Below are 10,670 nucleotides of genomic sequence, written 5' to 3'. Positions count from 1 at the left end.
CCCTAGGTGATGTCTAATAACTCTGGCCTGTCTTCGGAAAGAAGATTGGTTTAGCCAGAATCTCCCTTACTCCTGATGTTTCCTCTTAGTAACATTCCATCCACTGAGTCCCACTCTGTTCCTTGGCTATCAATTCCCACTTGACTATGCCGGATTTGGAGTTGAGCCCAATTTCTCTTTCCCACTGAAAGACCCCATTGCTGTGGTTCCTATACCTATTGCGATGGTCCTCAATAAAGTTTTCCTGATGTGCTTTAAGTATCATTAAATAATTTTTTCTTTAACACAGTCATAGTCACAGGTTTTGGTGGACATATCTTTTGGGAAGCCACAATTCAACCCACTAGAGGAGGTGACAGAAGACATGTTGTCAAGAGAAGTTAATTGTATTAGATATTCAGAGGTTCTGCTCATCTCTTTCTTTTGGATGGTGGGGTGGAAAAACACCATGTTGGATGACATAGATGAGATTTCTCCCTTCGTGTTTTCTGAGAGTTCATACCTTTTCCCTAAATAGATGCTCAGTAACAGATGTCTCTCCTCACTGCAGGGATTGTCAAGGAACACAGCCAAGAGGTGGTAGTCCTAATATTTTCACTGGGGAGGATACTAATGATTCTCTAAGAAGAAAAAATACGTGTGCTGTTGGATGGATAAATTGCAAAGAATTTCTTTATCTTAGTTGTTATTTATTTATTTATTTATTTATTTTTGTGACTGGCCAGTATAGGTTGGTTGTTATTTATTTAATTTTTTCTTCCCAGTCTAACGTCTTTCTAAAAAAAAGTCAGAAGTAATAATGACATAATGTTAACTTTGTCATTCTTGGTTTTTTGGTTTGTTTGTTCATTTATTTTGACGTATTTTTACACTTGAAAAGTTAACTGGATATATTGCCCATCATTATAAAGAGACATCATAGATATGTTAAGCAATACCATTTACTTCTTCAGATATTTTTCACTATGAACCTGAATTTTTAGGCAATAAGATTGTATTCCTGTCTAGTCTTTCTAAAAAAAATTAGAGTGACATTATTCTAAGAAAGGGAGTGTAATTATCCCATTGTTAATTTCTATTTAGAGAACAACTTACATAGTACAGGAAGGTTGCCTCCAGCAAGGATGGCGGGTTTGGTCTAGAGTGTGTGCTGCCTGTGCTGTGCTTACAATCCTAAAAATTTTAACTATCAGCGGGCCAGTTAGCTCAGTTGCTTAGAGTGCAGCCTCGTAACCCCAGGGTCATGTGTTGGGATCCCTTTACAGGCCAGCCACCAGAGAAAACAAGCACCTTTGTGGAAAAGACTTTAAACTCCATCCCCCCCTCACACATGCCCACACAAAGGCCAATAGTATCACTTTGTAAAAAGCTGCTGTAACTACTCTGCATCTGTGAAATACATTTACTTTATCTTTTCTTTCTTTTTCCTCTTTAACTTTAGGCCTTTCTCTGTTATGGCCAAAGAGTCATATGATTTCAGTGTCAGAGAGCCTAAAAAAGCTACTATTGTGCTCATTTTACAATAAAGAAATGGAAACTCTTAAGTTTAAATGAATAACTGAAAAAAAAAGAAAAAGTCCAGGGCCTGGTACACGTATCTCTTAAAGCTATACCTGAATTTTAAATAATTTACTCAAAGTCATTATCAGGAATGTTCTAGATCTTGAGTGAAGTATTAACAAAACAACAACTGGTGTCATTCCCGTTATTTTTTCCTAAGCTTTCTTAAGACATATAGTTCAAAACCTGACAAATCCTTTATCAGTCCTTGAATCTTTATTTTCAAATTTCTAACTCATGAAATCCATTAAAAACAACACACACACAAATGAAAAACCCAGAAGTTGTTGTAGAAAATTCAATAAACTCTTTATCTGCTCCAGAATCTATTTAGTCATATTTGAGAGGACTGGTTTAAATGAACATAGTTGTTTAATCTAATGTCTTGGTGCAAATTTTGCCCTCTCTAATTGAGAGCAGTGTTTCAGCAATGTATGATAGATCAGTGCTGCAGATTTTATCTGTTTCAGTAGCAGTGCTAAGTCAATTATTAAAACATCTAAAAATTACCTTTTATCCATTATGGCTCATTCCAGTGAGTAGTAATTGAGTATAAAAATCCATTTTACCTACTGCATCTCATTTAATTCCCACAACTCTAAGAGAGAAGATATTTTCCTTATTTATTAGTGGATATAAAAGAAAGCCTCTGAGATTTGCTCAAGGTCACAGTTCTCACCACAAATCAGCTTTATACAAAAGAAGGAACTCCAAATAAAGTCTGTTGGGCTGGCAGGTTAGCTCAGTTGGTTAGAGCAAAAAAGCCTCATGACACCAACGTCACAGGTTCGGATCCCTGTGCTGGCCAGCTGCCAAAACCAAAATAAAATCAAATCTGTAGCTTAGATTGTATTATCATACCAATGTTAATTTCTTAGTTATGCTAAATGTGCCATGGCTGTATGAGATGTTAACACGGGGAAGCTGGGTGAAGGGTATACCATACCCTCTGTACTGTCCCTTCAGCTTTTCAGTAAATTTAAAAGTATTAATTTTTTTTTTAACATAGGTCTTCTAATTATTCTCATTGTGTGTTAGCATTTTAGATCGGGCAGAGTAGTCTTTCCTATTACATATGAGGAAATTAGTGCCCAAGCTGATTGTCCCCAGCTCAGAACAGACTCGGGTCTCCCGATTACTGAGGTGGTTCTTCCACACATCTACCTGATTTGCTAGCAATGTGGAGAAATCTCATCCTTGTATTTGGAAAGTTTTATCAGTAGGCCCACAGATCCTACCTACACTTAGGAGTACATACAGATCGATATGTACAATTTGTTTAAGTGCCTTTCCTTGGGTTTGTTTACTTTGCTTGAGTAGCTCACAGAACTCAGGGAAACACGTTCTTACATTTACTGTTTATTATAAAGGATATTACAAAGGAGACAGATGAAGAGATGCATATGGTAAAGTATGGGGCATGGAGCTTCCATGCCTTCCCCGCACCCTCCACCCTCCAAGAGCCTCCATGTATTCAGCTGCTCAGAAGCTTCCTGAACCCAGGCCTCTCAGGCTTTTATGGAGGCTTTACTACATAGGCATGGTTGATAAATCACTGGCCATTGGTGATCGACTCAAGCTTCAGTCCCTCTCCCCTCCCCAGGGGTTGGGCGATGGGACTGAAAGTCCAGCCTTGGTCTTTCCTGTGACTAGTCCCCTTCCTGAAGCTGCCTAGAGTCTGAAAGCCCTCAATAGCATCCAAAAAGACTCATCACCTTGGAGATTCTAAGGATTTTAGGAGATATAGGTCAGGAGTCTGGGATGAAGAGCAAATATATATTTTTGCAATATCACAATTTCTGCCACTATCTACCTGGAGTTAGTGCAGATCCCACAGGTTAAGGGATCAGTCCCACAACACTGCCTCCCACTTCAGATGCCAGTTGCAAGTACTGGGTCCCCAGGTTACTCACCTTTCTGTCTGACGTGGCTATGAACCAGGGGTTGCTACAATCCCTCCCTCAGGTTTGAAAATTTGCTGTGATGGCTCACAGAACTCAGGGAAACACTTACATTTATTTGTTTATTATAAAGGATTACTGTAAAGGATACAGATAAACAGTCACATGAAGAGGTACCTAGCGTGAGGTCTGGAAGTGTCCTGAGTGCAGGAGCTTCTGTCCCTATGGAGTTGGGGTATGCCATCCCCTGGTATGTGGATGTGTTCACCAACCTGTAAGCTTATGAATGCCATCTTTTAGGGATTTTTATGGAGGTTCATCATGTAGGCATGATCAATTATTAATCCAATCTCCAGCCCCTCTTCCTGAAAGTTCCAAGCTTCTAATCATGGCTTGGATATTTTGGTAACCAGCCCCTACCCTGAAGCTATCTAGGGGCTTAGTCAACCAAGAGTTGACTCATTAGAACAAAAGATGCTCCTGTCAGTGAGGACATTCCCAGGTTTTTAGGAGCTCTGTGTCACGAACTGGTGGTAGAGACCAAATATGTATTTCTTGTATGTCACAATGTACATAGCTATCTTACACAATTATACCATATAGATTCTACTTTATATTTACTTTTCCCTTTAACATTAAATCACATGCATTTTTTTCATTTTGTTACAATCGTCATTATGTTCATCTTAGTATGTATAACTTGCATAATTTACAGTCTTAAGTGTGTGTCAGGTGTTTAAAATACATTGTTTTATTTTCACAGAACTCTACATGGCAAGTACTGTTTTACTCATTTCACAAAAGTAAAAATTGAGGCTCATAGGGTTTAAGAAGCTTACTTAAATTCAGGCATCTACTGAGAGGATAAGCCAGGATTTAAACTAAGGTCTGTTGACTCCAAAGTCTATGTTATTGGCTTGTCATGTAATAAATAGAGTGAGGACTCAGAGTAGAACTCCAGGCTTAACCAGTGGGTCTCTCTGCCTTGGCTGCCCGCCAGAATCATCTGGGGAGCTTTAAAAAATACTGCTGCCTGAGTCTCATCTACAGAGATTCTGGATTCATTGGTGTGGAGTATAGCCCTAGGCTGTTAGATAACTCCCTAAGTATTTTAATATCCAGACAGAATTGAGAGCCACTATGACAGCTTTACTGTAGAGACAATATGTTGAAGCAAAACACTTCAGTCTCTAAGGAAATTTAAATGAGGCTTTTATTAGATTTGCAAAGTGGGGAAGACCACCTCTCAGCATGAAAAGTAAGTCTACCCAACAAGCAGAAAAACCGAGGAGGTTTAATAGTGCAAGTTCAGGAAATTCTAAGCAGTAAAACAAATTCCAAACATTGTGTGAAGCTGGAATAGATAACTGACTATGACGTATTGAACAAATGGTTTCTCAGACCTTTTACAAACTCAACTCATAAGTAAGTGCCACTTGTTTAAAATACAACAGGTTAACAATCATCCCATTTCCCCAGGTTTTCTCTAAACATCATCATAATGGGTATCTTGGTGATAACTCTTTGTCAAGCAATAAATTCTAATGGCAGGTCAGCTTCTTGGACTAGAAGAGAACAAGTCAATTAAGTTAAAGAAAATGGAGTCACTTTGGTTCTTTTTTCTTTTATTCTCCTTTCCTGGCTCTTTTCTTTTTCATCAAATGAAAGCAAGGAAACACATTTAAATTGCACATTAACTTAAAAAGTGGCTTTATAAGTTATATGTCTCCTGCCAAGTTGTGAAATTATATTCATATAGATTTGGGAAATTAGCATAGAGATATCAATTAAGGCCATGGATGTAGATGATTAAACTTTGCAAAGCATGTAACAAGTTGAGAAAAAGCAAGAATAACACCCTGGGAGACAATGTTTAAAAGATGTGCAAAGGAAGAGCAGAAGTGTTACACTTCTCACTGTGTAACAGAGATGCAAAAAAGATTACTCAAAGCAACGTGAATGCAATGAGAAGCCCGAAGGGACTGCACCTCAGCAACTCCTCTGTTAGAAGGAGAAACTGGGTACAATTCGAAGTTAGCTTCTGTTTTTATTGTAAAGACAAGGAAGTTGCACATGAAAAATCAGTTGACTCAATCATTTCAAAAGGACACAAAGACATGAGCAACATGATAAAAGTTATCTATGGCTAAGTATAGCTTAAACAATGGAAACTAGTAACATCATTTAAATTAACAGCATGACATTCCAAAGTACAATTTGTGAAAAGCTAAGTTGGTCAAACTGTGATCATTATCTAATCTAAAATATAACCTCTTCTTAAATGATTTAAGCAAAAGTTACATTCTTATCATTAAATCTAAGTATAATGGTCTCTAAAGTTTCCACCAACAAACAGCTTGCCCTTAGCAAACATTTTTTCACATTTTTCCCTACAGCAATTCTTTCAACATCTTTTAACAACAATCAGTATGTTAAATATTCAAAGTACATAATCCCATCCCTAAACAGTAGTTAGGGTTGATTAGATGGGCCATTGCCCACAGCTGTAGGCTTTTGCCTCTTAGCCAAAGACTTTTGTCCCATACATGCATTACCTAAAAATCCTATCTAAAAATCAACTGATGGGCCGAGCCCGTGGTGCACTTGGAAGAGTGCGGCGCTGGGAGCGCAGCAGCGCTCCCGCCGCGGGTTCGGATCCTATATAGGGATGACCGGTGAGCGCGGTGCGCCCGGTCTCAAAAAGGACAAAAAAATAAAAAAATAAAAATCAACTGAGAATCAACATATACCTGATTAGAATTCATTAGATGGGCTTTTGCCCTGCTAGCGGTGGGCTCTTGCCCCCTAGCGGTGGGCTCTTGCCCCCTAGCTAAAGACTTTTGTCCCATAAGTTTTTTAGCTAAAGAGCCCTGTTTAAAAATCAAACGAGAATCAAGATTTTTAACCCTCTACACAGAAGAGCTATAGTAAAGGCTACTTTTGGGTGTTTTAGTGCTAAGTGCTGCTGAGAGGCATTATAGGAGAAAGCCTGAAAAGTGTCCACTTGGTTCGGGAATAAGCCCTCACTGGGCTCTTCATGGTAGAATACTTATGGGGCAGTGTGGGTAAGCCAGATTTAAGTGAGTTGAGGAAAATGTGGGAGGTAAGGAAGTGGATATAATCTGTATGGACCCACTTACAGAAATTTTGACTTTAAAAATGTTATCAATATATTTTTAGCTGTAAGCATGGTAATACCCTACTAAAAGTGTCTTACACAATAGAACCCCCCCATACTCAACACACACACACACACACACACACACACACTATCTATCTAAATATATATATATATATATATATATATATATATATATATAAATATATAAATATATAAATATATAAATATATAACAAGAAGCCAGAGGCAGATAGTTCACAGGCTTAGACTCTGGTTGGCTTTGGCTTCTCTGGGATACTCTTGGCCACTCTTCATGGTCATAAGATATTGGAAACATCTCCAAATATCTTGTCCTCACATGAAAACATCTACAGTGGTAGTCCTTCTCATTCACCTTTCTCCTTTTATCAGGCAGGAAACCTTCCTGAAAGCTCCCAGCAGATGTGCCCTAATGACTCATTGGCCTAAACACTCAAATCTCCCCTACAAGCTGCAAGGGAGTTTCAGGAAGTATCTGGCTTTTTTTCCCCTTTAATTGGAAGGTAGGCTCTGCTTTCAGGGAAGAAGGGTTGGCTGGCCGGTTAACTCAGTTAGTTAGAGCAAGACCTAATAACACCAAGGTCAAGGGTTCAGTTCCTTGTACCAGCCTGGTACAAGAAGGAGGAGGAGAAAGGTGGCTATATATCCAAGAGTTCCACAGAGGATGTGGAGAGAGTGTGGTAGCAAGAGAGAGACATGAGCTCAATGCAAGTTTTTTTTTTTTGGTGCTGGTGTTGGGAAAATAGAATAATTTAATCAGTACACCTCGCCTTAGGTCCAGTTGGTGGTGGTGTGGCACATTCTTTGTAAATAAGTTGTATGTGGGTGGAGTTAGTGTGCATGCACGGTGCCACCACGGTGCCACCACTTGGCTGGCATTTACTGCCTCAGGTGTCTGCCCCGCGTGGCCATGCTCTCGAACCTACAGCTCCAAGGACCTTTTTGCCGGTTACCTAGCTCACAGACCTGCATGTGAGGGGTCTGGTGACCTAGCCTGGCATGTGAGAGGTCTGGAGACCCAGCCTGGCATATGAGGCATCTGGGTTCCCAGCCTGGCATGTAAAGGGTTTGTGACCCAGTCTGGACAATGGGTTTGAGGGGTCTGTGAGCTCCAGACCCAGCCCTAGCTCGATAATTGGTGTAGTCTGTGACAGGATTTTGAGCAGGTACTGGAGCCAAAAGCCCTTGGAAGAAGGAGGAAATGTGGCTACTTTTGAATATGCTCAGCCACCTTCTTGTTGACTGGGATCTGGTTGCTGCTCGCAGTATTGCAAGGCAGCATAGACCAGGCACTATGGCAGAAAACCCCTTGGGAGGGGGAGGAAATGTGGCTGTCCTTGAGCATGTGGTGCCCAGTGACCACTTTTCTGCTGACCGGAGCCTGGCTACTGCTCACTATGCTGCAAACTGATCAAGATTTGTGACAGAAAGTAGAGTTGTTGGAAGCATGGATAAATGTCCTGGAGGATGATGTGCAGCGACTGGCCATTCCTGCCTCTCACACCAGGGAAGACGACCAACCCAGTGGTGAGTTAGGGGAAACCGTGTGTCCTCAGGCATGACCTGTTATGCATGAGAAATTGAAACACAAGCAGCCTATGGGACTGTATGGACAACTAGTGGGTGACCCACAGGTGACCCAGTTCAACTATGTCCCATACAACCAGGTTGAACTAGTTGACTTAGGGAGACAGTTCAGGCAGAAACACAGGGAGACCCTGGCTGCTTGGCTGTTATGGTTATGGGACCTAGGGGTGGGTAGTGTGGTATGCTCTGGTGAGGAGGTGGAGAAATTGGCCTCCATCACCATACACCTGTCCCTGAGGCAGCAGCTGCAGAATAGCCACAGATATGCACAAGGGCCATGTAGTCACTCCTTGATGGACTGGGTGAATGCAGCTGCCTGAATCGTGGGCAAATGCTGGAGAACTGCCCAAGATTGTTAGTAAATGGCAAACATATGCTGAGCTGGTCCAAATCACTTGAGAGCTGGGGATGTGACAGTCCATGTTTAATGTGAACACTCATGGCCTGGACGATGAAACCTTTAAAGGCAGCATGAGAGATGTAATGCTGCAGAATGCCCCATCAACGTCCTTTGGGTCACTGATGGCCATATTGGCCCCATACATTGGTCATCCTATACATGAGGTAATGACCATGATAGCCAGCCTGGGTGAAGTAGAGGATAGAAGACAAGCAAAAGGGGTCCGAAAGGTGGCTAACACCAAACCCCCAAGAAATGCTCGGGATTTTATTCCAAAGGGACCAAGCAAGACTAGCCATAAGCAGATGTGGCTTGACTTGCTTGCAGCAGGGATTGATAAAAAGAAAATTGACTGGCAGCCAAATGCAGTCCTGTTTGCTTTGTGGCAGCAAATGCACCCTGAACAGCTTTTTACTAAATGTCCGGAAACAGGTAGCAAGGTATGCTCAGTGGATTTAAAAGATGTTTTAGTTGCTCCTTAGGAGGCAGATGAAATGTTCCATTTCGACTAGGGAGCAGGCCAAGGTGCTCGTCTTTTGGGGGCAGGCGAGGACCAGAGGCCTCATGTTGAATTAGCAATATATTGGTTGAGGACAAATATGCAGCATGTTTTGGCATTGGTGGATACAGGTGCAGAATGTAGCCTGATATATGGCAATCCAGATAAACTTCCAGGGGCCACAGTTTATATAGATGGCTATGGAGGATATACTACTGAGGTCAAAGCTGTGTCATTGCCATTGGACATAGGAAGATTACCTCCTCATGTATATACTGTATATATATCCCCTGTAGCTGAATACATCTTGGGTATGGATGTACTTTATGGTTTGCACTTGCAAACAACAGTTGAACAGTTTTGGCTGTGAATATGGACAGTAAAGCCTGTGTTACAAGGATATGTTAAACATGACCCACAGGTGTTACCCAAGCCAAGACGTGTAGTTAATGTAAAGCAATATTGCCTACTGGGAGGACATGCAGAGATAAGTGCCACTATATTTGAATTAGAGAAAGTTGGCATTATTCATCTGGCTCATAGCCCATTTAATGCTCCAGTATGGCCAGTGAAAAAGCCTGATGGTACCTGGAGAATGGCTGTAGATTATTAAGAACTGAACAAAGTAGTACCTCCTTTGCATGCAGCTGTGCCTTCAGTTTATGACTTGATGGATCAGCTGATGACCCACCTGGGACTTATCATTATGTATTGGACCTTGCAAATGCTTTTTTCTCTATTCCAATCTTGGCTGATAGCCAAGATCAGTTTGCTTTCACCTGGGAAGGAAGACAGTGGACCTTTCAAGTATTGCCTCAAGGTTATCTGAATAGCCCAACCATCTGTCATGGTTTGGTGGCTGGAGACCTAGCCAAGTGGACTAGGCCCAGCACAGTTACAATGTTTCATTATACTGACGACGTGTTACTAACCTCTGATTCTCTTACATATTTAACCCAGGCAGCTCCAATGCTGCTAAGTCACTTGGAACAATGTGGGTGGGCCATGAATACAGCCAAAGTGCAAGGACCTGGGCTGTCAGTCTAATTCCTGGGAGTGGTCTGGTCAGGTAAAACGTGGGACATCCCAGAAGCTATTATAGATAAGATACAGGCATACCCTCGACCCACAACCGTAGCTCAACTACAGATATATTTGGGACTTTGGGGGTATTGGAGAGCTTATGTACCCCATATGGCCCAAATGGCATGCCCACTGTATGCATTAACAAAGAAAGGAGCCCCCTGGGATTGGACTGAGGAAGTAGAATAGGCTTACTGGGCTACAAAAAGGGCAATACAGCAAGTACAGGCTTTGCAAGTGGCCGACCCCACTAAGCCTTTTGAGTTAGACGTGCATATAACCCAGGAGGGGTTAGGATGGGGTTTGTGGCAGAGACAGGACCAATTCCGAACACCTGTAGGATTCTGGTCTCAGCTCTGGAAGGGTGAGGAAATGCATTATGCTCTAATAGAAAAGCAGTTAGCAGCTGTGTATTCTGCCTTGATAGCCACTGAAGCTATCACAGGAACTGCCAAAGTCCTAGTAAGGATGACATACCCCA

The sequence above is a fragment of the Galeopterus variegatus genome, unplaced genomic scaffold, assembly GCF_000696425.1.
Source record: "Galeopterus variegatus unplaced genomic scaffold, G_variegatus-3.0.2 Scaffold136, whole genome shotgun sequence".
NCBI classification, from domain to species: domain Eukaryota; kingdom Metazoa; phylum Chordata; class Mammalia; order Dermoptera; family Cynocephalidae; genus Galeopterus; species Galeopterus variegatus.
This window is presented reverse-complemented; position numbering follows the sequence as displayed.